General features: G+C 43.5%; 1 pseudogene across 1 annotated transcript; it reads left to right on the plus strand.

Annotated features, from left to right (window-relative positions):
- The first annotated feature begins 3,584 nt into the window (after positions 1 to 3,584).
- LOC147421314 (glutathione hydrolase 2-like) lies at positions 3,585 to 9,174 on the plus strand (annotated as a pseudogene). Its single transcript, XR_015186925.1, has 6 exons — positions 3,585 to 4,426; positions 5,077 to 5,595; positions 5,795 to 6,033; positions 6,722 to 6,973; positions 7,148 to 7,281; positions 7,440 to 9,174. The product of XR_015186925.1 is annotated as a glutathione hydrolase 2-like (transcript).
- Positions 9,175 to 15,742: the final 6,568 nt, after the last annotated feature.

Here is a 15,742-nt window from a genome sequence, read left to right on the forward strand (position 1 = left end):
ACAAGTGGTTTTTGTTTCATGCTTGGCAGTTCATGTATATCATGGTTGAGCAAGAAGCAACCTACTGTGGCAACTTCGAGTTGTGAGGCTGAGTACAGGGCAGTCTTCATAGCTACGGTTGAGTGTGTATGGCTCAGACGCCTTATGGCTAATTTGGGTGTTGGACAGGATACTGCCAACACTATCTACACTGAAGTCAGAGCGCATTGGCAGTTGCGAGGAACCCAATTTTTCATGCTCGCACAAAGCACATTGAGGTGCATTACCACTATGTCAGGGAGAGGCTCTCAGTAGGAGAGATTAGCTTGGCTTATATGCCAACACAGGAAAACCTTGTAGATCTTTTCACAAAGGCATTGTCTCATGAGAAGCTTGAAGCTTTCCGCAAAGCTTTGGGCTTACTTCCCGTTGTGGACTGATCATGTCCTTAGGGCATGGCACTTCCCTTTACTCATGTGCTAGCTCTCGTTCACCGCATCACTCCAGGGGGGATTTGTTACTATATACATGTGGTAGTGATGTGTGTGAACACACTAGGACCGTCGGGGTATTTTTTCCCTCTTTTTAGGAGGTTTTCCCCCCCGAGCATTGTATATACGCCCATCACTCTAGCGCTATCAATCTTTCCATTGCATACTAAGTAACACACTCTATATTGTGTGCCTTGAGGTTCCTTCGTCTTCTCCATGCTGTGTGTGTCTCTCTGCAACCCTAGTTCCAACAATTGTCTAGCTAATTCAAAAAATATTGAAGTGCTTAGTAGACACTGTAACGAACTACATCCTTAGAAATTTTCTGCCCAGGAGCTTCTTATAGGTGATTATATCATATTAGATATTCCTTTATGGAATATGTGGAGATTTGCCTACCTATGGGCCTGTTGGACTCAAAGGAATGAAACATTGTTTCAACTAAAGAGGGAAGAGAATGCTTTGACATTAGCCTATCAACTTTCATGTTTGATTAAAATGGAGGATGTATATCATTGGCCCCTATATTCTATTCAAAGGAGCCATAAATGGCAAAGCTGGAAAGAACTTATGTTGAAGTTCTATTCTAGGGAAAGACTCATTATGGCAGAGTCATGTCTACAATTGTAATTTTTCTCTCTTTTGGGATGCCTCTCTCCCTACCTGTGAAGCAAGATTGTACTTTTTAATTTCCTTTTAATATATTCCAGCACTTTCCAAAAAGAAGAGTAGCATACTTCTGCCTTGGACAAGGCAACGTAGCCTTCCACAACTACTCTCACCCATCTCCTTCTAGTACTCACATTCCATCTGCAACAAGCTGGAGAGTCAATATGTATGAAGGTTAAAGATGCCCAAGTCCTTCAAGGCCCTCAATCCAACCTACAAAGATTATTCGGATGGCAACAATAAAACTCCAAGCTGCTTTTGTTGTATATTCTAGCTCTAGATATAGGATGAAACAAGACAATATGGAGTTGTAAATTTAGACCCACTCCCTTCGTGTGGGTCATTTGTACCTTATCTTCCTTTTTCTTTGATACATTTTCCAGTTTTTTTTGTAAACGTTTGAATGCAAGTTTTCTTACACGCGAGTCAGCCTCCAAGGTCCAGGTCTTCAATCAGATAGCTTGTGCACATGCATGGCATTGGTGGCTGCTTCCACCGCAAAAGTACACAAAGCCCACCATGCCTATGCACTTAGCTACCGCTGCTCTCACTGGCACTATAAACGGTCAGTGGTCAACGTTGCCGTTTTGGTGGAGGGAAGAGGCCGAATTGGTCGTGATACGGAACAGCGTGACAGATGATCTACATTGGCATCGTTGGCTGAGCGAGGCATGGTATATTGGTAGCCCAGGTTGTGCTTTTCCACCGGACGGGCCTTGGTAAACGCCCCATGTGAGCACGGCCAGGTCTTTAATCAGGAACACACCTTGTGAATATAGGTACTCAGGCAGTGCTTGAAAAAGACCTAGGTTTAGTGTAATCTCACCTACAAATTTTGAAATTTACCTCTAACTTTTATATTTGAAGGTGAAAAAACCTACAAAATTTTGAAGTAATTTGGTGTTAAAACCTTCAAACTTTGTCAATTTACCTCTATTGTTTCACATATGTAGGTTTGCCAAGTTTTTGGAAAAAAGTTTTTACGAAAAATTACCAAAATACCCCTCCAATTTCCAAAATTCCCAAAATTCCCCCAATATTTTGTCATATATTTCCAAAATGCCCTTCAAATTTTCCAAAACGCGCAAAATACCCTTGGTTGTGAGATTTAATTCCTCCAAAAATAACAAATTTCTAGCTTTCCATAAGTAGACTGATAGTGTATCAATCAAGATCCTAAAACTAGAAGTTGAGTTGGTTATGCAAGCTTTGGAGATGAATTGCTTCGTTATTTTATAACACAATTTCCTTTTCTGCGAGGTAATTTGTGACAAACTACATGATAAGCATTCCAAAACGGATCTCAATTTTCAGAACAATCCAACCAAAATAGATACAAGGGTATTTTGGGATTTTTTTGAAATTTGAGGGGTATTTTGAGAATTTCAACAAATTAGATGGATATTTTGGCAAGTTTTTTTCGAGCACTGATAGGTAGTCCTCCCACGACACTAAGTGACATGGAGAGCGAGTAAGGGGATCCACGACGAAGAAGTGCTGCGGGCATCTCGAGGTAGGTGGGAGCCCCCAAAAAATGGGGGCATAGGTGAGGAGCGGGGGATGGAACCCACGATCTCACGCGCTAGTGCTTTTTGAAGCATGAGCTAACCACTATGCCCGTCCACGCACGATTGTAAGCATAGCCAATTTAACTTAATCTTATAAACGCAAAACCTAGATTGGCCTAGGACTAAACTCGGACGGAACCCCTAGCTGGGTTTGGGTTTAGTTTTAAGAAAGCATCCACGGTGCAGATCGTCTCGACGGTTGCGCGTGGATTTCCCATGCATTGATCTCCTTATCCCCCCCTTTTAAATGACATGTGTTATATAATCCTGAAGGCTGAGGGTAGTCCTCCTATGTATTTGACAGGGACGGCCGCAAGTCGATGGGAAGTTTTCCTGTACGCGGGCAAGGTCTTTTTTTTTTCTCATAAAAGGCGGCAGAGTTATATTAATAGAAAATACAAAATTACAAAAGCTACATGGCCTCACTATTCGGGAAAAATCATTTTCACAAACATACAAAAATCCCTCCAAGACAAATTTGAACTGGAAATTTTACAACGCTAGCCATTATTTTTGCAAAATTACACTATTTTTCATGTATTTTAAGCGGAATTTTCTCCTTCTTGCCCTCCGGCTACTTTGATTTTGCAACCGGCTCAAGGCGGCACACTTTTCCCGAACACTGCATGGCCTGGATGGAGAGAGAGAGAGAGAGAGAGAGAGAGAGAGAGAGAGAGAGGACTCTGATAGCGAGCCAGGGAGAGCCGGCAAGTTTCCCTGCACGCGGGCGAGGTCTCCATCAAGAACGCACCTCGGCCGACTGGGTCACAAGCTGACGTGGCGTACACTTTTTGGTTGGCCGCCTACCAAGAAAGTTCACAACCCACCTCTTCCAGCCAGTCGACACAACACTGGCCGGGCCAATGAATTCACAGCAACGCAGCTCTTCTTGTCCTGTTCCTCTTCTCTCGCCAACGATGGTGTGTTCTTTGCCTCACGTTCTCCAGCTGAGTTGTTCATGTGCTCACCCACCTAGATTTCAGCCGACCAGCAGGTAGCTTCATCCGCTGGCCGATCCGATGACCTTCCTCTTCATGTGCTAAGTCTATATGATAGAAAGCCAGGCAGAGCCGGCAAGTTTCCCTGCACGCGGGCGAGGTCTCCATCAAGAACGCGCCTCGTGATTATTTACGTACAAACCGTGCACAGAGAGGGAGAGAGAGCGCCCTGCAGAGGAGAGAGAGAGAGAGAGAGAGAGAGAGAGAGAGAGCCTCTGCCTCTGCCTCTGCCTGGCGCTCTCTCTCTCTCTCTCTCTCTCCCCCAAAACAAGAAAAAACACACAACAACAACAACAACACACACCCACACTTACCCACAACACCATTCTTGCGCAACGCTCGCACACACAAGTAGTTCCGAGAGTAGCATACTTCTGCCTTGGACAAGACAATGATGCCTTCCGCAGCTACTCTCATCAGTCTCCTTCTGGTCCTCGCAGTCCATGGTACAGGAGCTGTTTACGAGGGTGGTCTAAGCAGAGTGGCCTATGGTCACAGCGGTGCTGATGAGGGCCGCTTTTCCGCAATCGGGAGGAATGTGATGGCAAAGCATGGGGGCAATGCTGTCGATGCATGTGTCTCTGTGGCATTATGCTTGGGTGTGCTCAGCCCAGGAGCAAGTGGCATTGGTGGAGGCGCCTTCCTCCTGTTCCGCCCTGCTAATTCTACTGCCGCCATAGCATTCAACTTCCGCGAGGTTGCACCGGCAGCTGCCTACCAGGTCAGCAGATACTGCTGCTCATGTGCCTTTGTCTGATGTGCATGCCTGGCAGTCCATAGAGAGGATTGTGTCGACATTCATGTGGAGGATGTATGTTTAGGTTAAGGATAATTGTGTCCGTTTGCAGAGTATTTACATCTGGGGCCTACTCTTACCTTTTTCCGTGCCGACTTAGGGGATGGATTGGAGTCGAGAATGATCATTTTTGACTCCATCCCACACATTTAACTAGCTATGATCCAAAGTACGCCTGCTGCCATTTCCAGTCACTGATTAGGATGCATAATAGTATGGTTCTTATGTCACGAAGCGGGTTGTATGCAAGGGTGTATGATTGCAAGAGCAAATGCATTGCACAATTGTACTTGTTTTGCCTGTAAGCTGGATAGAAGCTCGGTGAACCGAATTTTTTAAGGTTTAACTGAACTGACATCGTTCATTGTTCAAGGATGGGGACCGGTTATGTCCGCATAAATGAGGTTTGAAATGAGTGCATATCCGATTAGCATTCCGCATAAGTGAGGTTTGAAATGAGTGCATATCCGATTAGCATAGTTATGCCTTGTGGGATTGGTCGTAAGCTTGATCCTTTGCACGACGCCGGTGCAAACATGCAACAATGTGTTAACTGGTTTTCCCTGCCTTCACAGGACATGTACTCGGAAAATGCAGACCTGCAACTAAATGGTGGTCTCTCTGTAGCTGTCCCAGGTGAATTGGCAGGCCTTTACCTTGTGTGGCAGCGATATGGGAGTCTACCATGGAAATCGTTAGTGAAGCCAGCCATCCGACTCGCGGACAATGGCTTCAGAGTGGGATGGTACCTCGCAAGTGCACTCAGTGCATCTTCGGCAAGCATTCTATCTGATGAAGGATTCAGAGAGGTGTTCGCTCCTAATGGGACATTGCTAAAAGCTGGAGATGTTTGCTTTCGCAAATCACTTGCAAAGAGTCTCAAATTGATTGCCCAGGACGGCCCAGATGCTTTCTACAAGGGCCAAATCGGGGAGAGCTTTGTGGGAGATGTCAAAGATGCAGGTGGTATTCTCACAAAGGAGGATCTAAAGGAATATGCAGTAAAGATTCTTGACCCAATTGTGCATGAAGTTCAGGGACTCACCATTTATGGAATGCCTCCACCATCTTCTGGAGGAGTGTGTATGGCCCTGGTAAATAGCTATTCTCTGTTTTGAAAACCATTAGTTCTTGTAGAAGGTGGTTTGTATGATTTGTTGCACTTTCTTGCTATGATGCTTCTTAAGGTTGCTCAGCAATGAGCAGATAAAGAGCCTCTCTACAGTGAGCTCCTTTTTTTTATGCCATTTTTTTTTTCTAGACCCTAATTTGCTCAGGATTTCTTCTTTGCAGGTGCTCAACATTTTGGCCGCATATCCGGACCCTCTAAAAGCAGTAAATGGGTCTTTGGGGTTGCACCGTACAGTGGAGGCCTCTAAGCATGCCTTCGCTCTTCGCATGCATCTTGGGGATCCGGACTTTGCAGATGTAAAAGATCTTGTGTCCGATATGCTGAATGCAACATACGCTGCCGAGCTTCAAAAGCGTATCAACGATAACAGGACATTTCCTCCAAGTTATTATGGTGGCAGGTGAACATCAGAGATTCATGGAATTATTTGGTTTGGAGATGTGGATTAAGAAGAGGGGCCTCATCTCGAGACTGCATCTTATAAATTCTTGAAATTCACTGGAGTAGGCATCAAAGCATGTGATCTGTGAAAAGTGTCCTGGTTGGTTATCTTGGTAAAAAGTATCTGTGCACGGGGAACATTGTTCTCGCCAGCTCAAAGTAAAACTATGGAAATGGGCTACTGCAGGGAGAGGTGAGGCACATATTTACCAACGTTTTAGCTGCACAAGAACACAGAATTTTATGGCTTTGTTGTGGAGGTATTGCATTGCTTCTGTAGGTGCTTAATTTGTGGCTTCACCTCCAAAAATTTCAAGAAACAGGTAACGAGTCTCCATAAACAATTTCACTATTTGTAGCTGAAAGCAACATTCACTCTGGTTTGGACACATTATGTTTATTTTGTGGCCTCAACAAAAGTTTAACTTGTTCGAAAATTTGAATGATTCAAAGTACATTGGCCAGGCCATTGAATCTGTTTTTATCAATGAATTAGTGTAGGGCTACTGGTGCATAAGATGCAAGTTTTTGGTGATTTGTCATGAATATCTGTAGGAACGAAGGAAAAAAGGAATCCTTAAGAGCAAGGGATGTCCCTCTTAGAATTTTGGAACAAACTGCCATGTGTGACAACGTGTCTGTTTCAGATGGACTCAATCGAGCGATCATGGTACAAGTCATGTCAATATAGTAGATCAAGACTGCAATGTGGTATCCATGACGAGCACGATCAACTATGCCTTTGGTGCAAAAGTTCTTTCAAAATCAACAGGCATCGTGATGAATAACGAAATGGGAGATTTCTCATTACCCAGACCCTGGAGCTCCAACAGCAAATTTGATTAAGCCCTACAAACGCCCAATGTCATCCATGTCTCCTTCTATAATCATGAAGGCAAGTAGGAGTTACTGCATCATTTTCCTGCACGGTTTCTGCTACGTGTGGGCTTCATTTAAGCATCTCAGAATGACCAGTGGTTTGGGTGTTTTGCATACAAAGCCCATTTGGCAAATGAAGGCAAACCAGATGATTCTCATGAACCTTTTTTTTTCCTGTCCTTTCTTTCAGGAAGGGCAGTTTCTTGCCACACTGGGGGGAAGCGGAGGTGTTCAGATATTCACAACAACTACACAGGTGTTTATAGAGAGGTTTTGGAAAGGCTATTCGCCATTAGCATCAATATCCCAACCAAGAGTGCACCACCAGGTTTGTTTTTGTTCATGAACTCGTACTTTTCCATTTTCGTGTCCGATGTATGGAACTGTCTTTGTGGTATGGGCTCCTACTTTGGAGATCCATGTACAGGATATCTGGGTGCTCATTTTCTTGTTGAGCACATGAGCTAGTTATCTTGGCTTGCCCAGTTGATACCTAATGTTTTGAACTATGAGAATTGGACGACAGCATCCGGCGAGCTCATCGAGGAGCCAGAGGATGTGTTATCATACCTTAAGAGCAAGGGACATAATGTGACAGCATCAGCCCCTGGCGCCGTCTCTCAGCTGATAGAACAACGACTCTGCGAGCAACAGGCCGGCTGTGAAGCACAGGGCAGACTCACTGCTGTCAGTGACCTTCGAAAGGATGGTTACCCACCTGCTTATTAATCACCCCACTCTACATTTGTGTGCACCATATCCTTGCTCCATAAAACGTTCGTACAATGATACTCACTTGAAATAATGATTATTTTGTTTTGAAAATTTTGAAACTTACCACTAAATGTCAAATTGGAAGGTGAGAAAACACACAAGACCTAAGGCTGGTTAGATAAATTTTTTTATAAAGTCCAAATATAGTCAATTCACCTAATTCTTGGAGGAAGGAAGAGATTCCTCCTTGGTACAAGAAGCTACCAAAAACATCTTTCCTATTAGAAGAAATAAGGGCACAGATTGAACTCTTCCGGTTTTTAGATCAAAATTTGAAGCATTTGCCGGTATTTACAGTAAAACTTGGTAGGGAGGGAAGAGGTGAATTATTCTAGATGTATTGGTGCAAGGCTGTAGAGTTACTTAAAGCTCACTTCATGAGAGTAAATAAACCAAGTCTATTTTGCATTACATCTCTCTTGTTTATGGTGAGCTTGTGATGGCTTAGCAACAACTCAAGATCATGTTTATGAGTCCAAGTTAATTGATCTTGGAATCTAATTTGCTTGAGTGATAACCTAGCCAACACACACTCACTTGTGTGCACGATGTTTCTCTTTCATCCACCATAGCTAGCACGATCCCATTCCCATCATGGTTGACATGTTTGCTAAACGTGGTGCACTTCAAAGAGCACAAAAAGTGTTTGAGAAGTTTCCAGTTAAGAGTGCGGACTCTTGGAATGTAGTGATTGCAAGATTTGCCTCACAGGGGCAGGGCCAAAAAATTTTCAACAAATACATAGTGAGGGCCTCCCTCTAGATGCAATAACCCTATGCATGTGGATCTACGCAAGATGCTGCTATGGACAAAAACAATCACAACTATATTGCTGTCAGAGGCTATCAAAAAAAGATGTTGTGCTGGACACTACCTTGGTCGATATATATGCCAAATGTGGTGGGCCATATATAAGTGCTTGATAAGCTTCCTGTTCGAAACATCGTCACTTATAGAATCCATTGATTGTGGGATATGCGCAACAGGTGAGAGATACCCCTCCCCAACGGTCTATGCATAAAATATAAAATTCACACCTTTATACAATTTTCAATATACATCAGAGTTGCGAAAGCATTTGTATACGTGAGGGGCTCTCAATGCCCGACCAAGCATGGAGTTTAGGCCATGATCCGGACTGCATCCAGAGGAACTTAGCGGCTAGTGCTACCTTTGAATGGGTGTTATGAATGAAAGCATACTCAAGAAAAATATAACATTGCGAAGGGTGAATATATGTGTACACCACATTGCGGGACGAGAGAGAGAGAGTATAGTGGAGGATGAAATAGAGTGCATCGAGACTTGAGAGAATGACAACATAGAATCTTTAAATGCCCCATCTAAATGAAACAGGAAACCATGTATTAATGGAATAAAAAAATCTGGGTATACCATAACATCAAAACATTTATGACAAAATAACTAACAGAGCATTGGACCCTGTGTGTAGGGATCGACTGGTCCACCCAACCACTTCCGCTCTACTACGAACAGAGAGAATTTCACTTCGTCGGGAGCGAGCCAAAACACCTCCAACCTACTTGAGTCAGACATAAGCTGAGGCCGCTTTGTCTCCCTCCATGAACCCGAGCTCTGAAAGGATCCCAAGTACCAGTAGGTGGTAGGGTATCAACACCAACAATACCAATTTAGGCACCACGGTTCTTTGATGCCTGACGCCAGGTGTTTAAGCAAAGCCAAGTAAAAACTCTCAACGCGGTACCCGTGTATGTCATTCAATCTCCGATGCATTAACCATTTAGATGAGCCTAACAAAAAGAAGAAGACCTAGAAAACACCTCATTAGGAGAAAGTTGGACTCACTTTTGGACCTTTCAGTTTTAGAGAGAAAGTGGCGCTCGACCAATGAGGAAGAGGCTAACGTTACGTTGAAAATCGACATTTTGGAGTCAAGCTCTTTTAAAAAAAGGAAAAAAATATTATTTTTGTTCATCAAATTGCACAATTTCACGCTTTCAAGGTATAAATGCCGTAAGTCGTACTAACTCTGTACCGAGGAATTTCAGAACTTTCATTGAAGACTCTATCTAGTATCTTTGTTCCCGCCCAAATATGACTTTGAGTAGCTCTACTTCCCTCTCAAAACTTCTTCCCTTTTTCATATTTGCGCTAACCTTTCTGTGTATTCTACTGTACACCATGAATACTTCTCGAAGGCCTAGCACTACCATTGACTCTGTTAGCACTTTTCACAGTTATACTACAAACGATCAAGCATGGATACAATCTCGAATAACTATCGGAAGTTGGGTTCTACTGCAAACTAGGAGGAGGAAGAGGAGGCAACGCAATGATTTCGTGGAGGCTTTCAAGGGACAAGTTAAAGAGTTTAAAGTGTGTGTACAAAGCGTGAAAGAGGTCCTCATACAACATGCTTTCCAGCATGTAAACTTAAGGTTGCAAACATCTCTTTCAAGTTTTCCAAGGCATCGACCCAACTGTAAGTTATTTTGAGCATCTCGCTTAGTGCATGATTATATTCAAAGGTTAAGTGGTGGATATCATCTTTAGTATGTTTCAGATATTTATCCATCGAATAGGACAGATTGGCAACCAGTTGATTGCATAGTTGGGATTTTTGATGCTTTCCATGCATTTATTGGTGAGCAAATGTATCTAGGAAGACAACACAAGGAACTTGCAGATAATGAAATTTTCTTTTATGATATGTCATATGTGGAACCGAGAACTTCCATTATTTGGGGTCGTGTAGCTCCTTTGTTACTTCCATCCTTTGATAGCAAGGATTGGTCCTTGCTAGCTTCACAAACTAGTGAAAGCTTTAGGAATAAGTTGTTTCAGGATATACAAAAGTCCCTCAAGTATTCAATTGCCACGAAAATAGATCGGCTCGCACTATTTATGCCTCTTGAAGTGTTTGTAGATTTTTTCTTCGATGAGTAAATAAGTACTGCAACAATGTTCATTTGCAAGTCTGAGAGCTGTTTGGACTTTTTAGATAATAATTGGGATAGGAAACAATCACAGAACAAAATCTGTACTTTGCAAAAGAAGTCCATAATTTGCAAGTTCTGATTATAAGCTCTCAAAATTTCTTAGTGTCGTTTTACTATATTAGATATCATCTTCTTAGTGGGCAGCTTATTCCACTCGACCAAGATACAGAGAATAGCCTGTAGAAGTTATGTAATTGAAGTTCCTGTAGAAGCGTGATACAAATATTTGTTGCTTCATACAAACATTGCAGCACACAATGAAACAACACGATTACTTACGTTGGTACATCCATAATTTTACTAAGGAGCAACAGGGCATTCAAATAGGTTTGCCAGCCGTAGCTATAGTCATCAGTCTGCATGGGCATGGTTACCCGTTCGTGCCGGATGGTATTTCCTAGATCATGTTCTAAAAAAACATGCTCTACACATCATACAAGTTTTTTTGCGGCACTACATACATAACCACTTGAGTCAGCAACACATTACAAAGAGACACTGCTTCCAAATGTACCCAAATGAGCCTTACGTTTTTACATGACCGTGAAACGCCCTGCTTTGCCCGGAGTTTGTGTAGTAAACAATCTTAACTTCCATGTCAAATAACATCAGACTCCAATGATCACTACAAAGACACCATCAAAGATGAGAAGAAAGATTCTAAATGTAACATGGTTTTTACAAGGCAAGAAAAAACTCACGATTGTTTGTATGTAGTGACCAGAAAGCGTGCTAGATCAAAGTTGACTCTGCTAAACTAGTTCATCAGACTCAAAAAGGAAATTGAGTTGTTCTGCAGCAAAGGTGATATCAGCAGATCTATTACGTATACTTTGTCTTGAACCTCAGGGGATAGAAGCGAAATAGCGTGCCTAACATGAATCAATGGCAGAGATTAGACTTGAGGTATTTTAGCGGGCTGTCACTGCCACAAACCCATGAGTCAATACCAAGCGAGTGGGGCAGCTATCAATTTCCATAAGCCACTGACTCGCTTGGTATTGACCCATGTCTTAACGGTAGTGACCATTTAATGAATCAAGCGTGACTTATAGAGAAAAACTTGATGACTACCACGAAGACATGGGTCAATACCGAACGAGTAGTACCACTATCCAATTCCATAAGCCAGTGTCTCGCTTGGTATTGACCCATGTCTTGGTAGAGACCCATTTAATGAGCCAACCGTGACTTTTAAAGAGCACGAGAATTACCACAAAGCAACGTTGACGACCTCATTCGTTGCGTTGGAGTTGGTGAAACTGCACATGCACATGAAGTCTTGTTGATCGAGGTTGAAAATGTAGGCCTTCTCTGACCTTCTAGATAGTAGTATCTATGCATGCAGAGGAAGTCTTGTTGATTGAGGTTGAAAATGCAGGCCTCCTCTGACCTTCTAGACAGTAGTATCTGTGCATGCAGAGACGCTGTGCTGAACAGAACTCTCAACTCCTCTTCATTCTCTTCATTGATTTGCTCTAGAATAATTGACTCATCTGATACGTTGGATGACCCTTGTGATGCAGAGCCTTGCCCTTGCCTTTCTTGAGCTGGCTCCCTGGCTGCCTTAGGCTCCTCCCTAAGAGCCGTAGGATCCTTCCTAATAGGCACAGGCTCCGGATCATTTTCCTTCAATATTGGTTCCTCCATAAATGTCTCAGGGTCCACCCTGGCCTGCTCTTGCCCCTCATCAGCCCTTATTGGCTGCGGATCCTCCATGGCTTGCTCATTTTGGTGTCTAGCTGGCTCCTCAATAATTGTGTCTATTTCTTCCATGACTGCCTCGGGGTCCACTCTGGCTTACTCATGCCCCTCTGCGGCTATCTTAGCCTGCCCATCTGTGTCATTTCTCTCGACCCGTGATTGGCTCCTTCTGCTGTTTGTTTCAGTCCTAGACGGCTCTGTCTGTCGTACACGAGGATAGAGAGGGGGGATGTTGAGAATATCCATGGTTCTACTATCCCGGATAGAAGCAGCCCATTGTAGCGGAAACGCAACCTCCGAAGAGTATCAAAATCCCACGGCATGATATTAACGCGGTGTGCATGGGCAGCCAGGATATATCCATCACTGAAGAATTCAACGAGGTAGTCTTCTGCAATTACTTGAAGGCAGAGTAGTGCACTGTTGGCCCATCGCATGTCGACTCTCCACTGCTCACAAATCTCCCGCACTACTCACTGGATAGGGAGACGTGGAATAGCAGGTTGAACGTGTCGTTCTATCCTGCGCAGTGTTACCATATACATGTGGTAGTGATGTGTGTGAACACACTAGGACCGCCGGGACATTTTTTCCCTCTTTAGGAGGTTTTTTCCCCCGTGCATTGTAAATACGCCCATCACTCTAGGGCTATCTATCTTTCCATTGCACACTAAGTAACACACTCTCTATAGTGTGCCTTGAGCTTCCTTCGTCTTCTCCAAGCTGTGTGTGTTTCTCTGCAACCCTAATTCCAACAATTGGTATCAGAGCAGGTCACGTCCTCCCGGGCTTAGTTGCCAGCTGCTCCAGCACACGCCTGCTCACTTTCTCCGATTTCAGTGAGCTTTGGCGAGCGTTCGCAGGTCGACAAATTTTTTGTGAGAGCTCAAAGAGATTGGTCTGCTCAGAATTTTGATTTGGGCTCATTTCGGCCTCCGTTTCCACTACAAATAGTACTGCACAGGCTATTTCGTCATTTTGTGCAGAATTTTTGTCAGTGCCGTTTTCTGCATAACAGGTGCCTTATAGTCTTCTACGGTTTGTGCTATATAACACAGGTTGTTCCCGCTCCATTTCTCCTATTTTCGGACAGTTTTCACATCAGGTCAGCATTTACCATGGCTGACAACAACAACACAGATGTGTTCAAGATGTTTGCTGCTGAGGACAGGTTGGATGGGGACAACTATCCTATGTGGGCTTATATGATGCAACATGTTCTTGTGTCAAAGGGTGTCTGGAACATTGTGCAGGGCATTGATGTGCGTCCTGGTTCTGAGGATGTAGGCGATGTTGAGGATGTTGCAGGTCTTGCTGCAAGGATTGCAGCTGTTAGAGTTGTTTTGCCTATGGCAGAACAAGCTCATTGGGATGTTAAGGATGCGCAGGCTCATGCATTGATTGCGTTGTCTGTGAAGTGCACCATTGTTCCTCACATCCGTTCAGCAAAATCTACAAAACAGGCTTGGGATATTTTAGCAGGTCTTTATGCAAGCCGCAATGAGGCTAAAATTGCTTTGCTGCGTAAAGAGCTGGAGTCGAAGATTATGCATGAGGAAGATGATATGGACACTTTCCTTGCTAGTGTCAAGGATATCAATGAGCAGCTTATTTCTGTAGGTGAAGTCATTTCAGACAGTTCCCTTGTGCATACTGTTCTTGATGCCTTACCAGATTCCTACCAGAATTTTGCTAGTACTTGGAGACTGATGACCCAAGGAAATTCTGAAGTTGTCAAGTTTGATGCATTATGCACATTGCTGTTATAAGAGTCACTTTCCAGAAAAAACAGGACTAGGCAGCATGTAGTTGAACAGGCTTTTATTGCTTCTCAATGAAAGGGTGGTAACAGCAATGCAGCCACTTCTTATAGTTCTGCTGCGAGTGGCAAAAATTATGTTCCTAACGCTTCTGCTGGCAGTACTTCGTCTGGTAATTTTCGTGATAAGGGCAAAAAGAAGATGCGTTGCCATTATTGTAAAGACAATGATCACTTGATCAAGTCGTGTCCTAAGTTGAAGGCCAAAGAGGCTAAGAAGAAAGAGGGTGGTTCCACTGCAAATGCTGGTTCCACTACAAATGCAGCCATTCTTGAGTCTTCTGTGAAAGGAGACTATGTTGCTGATGTTGATGCAGAATGGGCTTTTACGCAGAGTGCACTTATAATCCTGCTGTCCATGATGCATACTTGTCAGTTGCTGCAGATTCCCATGTGTGGTATTTCGACAGTGGTGCTACAAAGCACATTACCTCACATCGTGAATTGTTTACCTCTCTCGAGTCTGTCCCTCATGGGAATTCAGTCACTTGTGCCTACAATGCCTCTTATCCAGTTCAGGGAGTTGGAAAGATTGTGCTTACTGCTGCTAATGGCAGTTCTTTCACACTTGTTGATGCACTTTATGTACCCAGGATCAAGAAGAATCTCTTATCTGTATCCGCACTTGCTAGACTTGGACTTGTAGTCAAATTTGTGGATGACAGATGTACAGTTCATGATCTCAGTTTTGGTGATGAAATTGTTGCATCTGGGCTTTTGTGCCGTGGGCTGTATAAGCTCACTTTGTATGACAAGTGTGGACAAAACTTTGCAAATGCTGTTGCAGATTCAAGGGCTATTTCAGATGCAAAACTTTGGCATGCACGTTTTGGTCATCTAAATTTTGCCAGTTTGCTGCGTTTGCAGAAATCTGACATGGTTGCTTCTTTGCCACCTCTTGAAGCACCTGTCAAACATGTTTGTGAAGGCTGTATTTTGGGTAAGATGCAGCGTTCTAAGTTTCCAAAGGATGGTTCAGTTCGGGCCACATGCAGGTTGCAGCTTGTGCATAGTGATGTTTGTGGGCCCATGCAAACTCCGTCCTTGGGCAATTACCTGTACTTTGTGACTTTCATTGATGATTACTCCAGGCATGCATGGGTATTTTCTCTTAAAGCGAACTCCGAAGTTTTTATGTGCTTCAAACAATTTCTGGCTATGGCTGAAAATGTCTCGAAATGTACTATGGGCACCCTTCATTCCGATCGAGGGGGGGAGTATATGTCGCATGAATTTAATGCATTTCTGGCTAGTCGTGGGATAAAACACCAATGTACAGTGCCTTATACACCTCAGCAAAATGGTGTTGCTGAGAGGAAAAACAGGTCACTTACGGAAATGGCACGATGTATGGTCAAAAGTCAAGCTTTACCGCATTCTTTTTGTCTTGAGGCCATTATGTGTGCCACTTATGTACTTAACAGGTGTCCTACGAAAGCTTTGCAGTCTATTACTCCATATGAAGCATGGCATGATAGAAAGCCTTCTATTGAGCACATGTGTGTTTTTGG

The sequence above is a fragment of the Adiantum capillus-veneris genome, chromosome 28 (genome assembly GCF_014529385.1).
Source record: "Adiantum capillus-veneris isolate H3 chromosome 28, ASM1452938v2, whole genome shotgun sequence".
In the NCBI taxonomy this organism is placed as follows: domain Eukaryota; kingdom Viridiplantae; phylum Streptophyta; class Polypodiopsida; order Polypodiales; family Pteridaceae; genus Adiantum; species Adiantum capillus-veneris.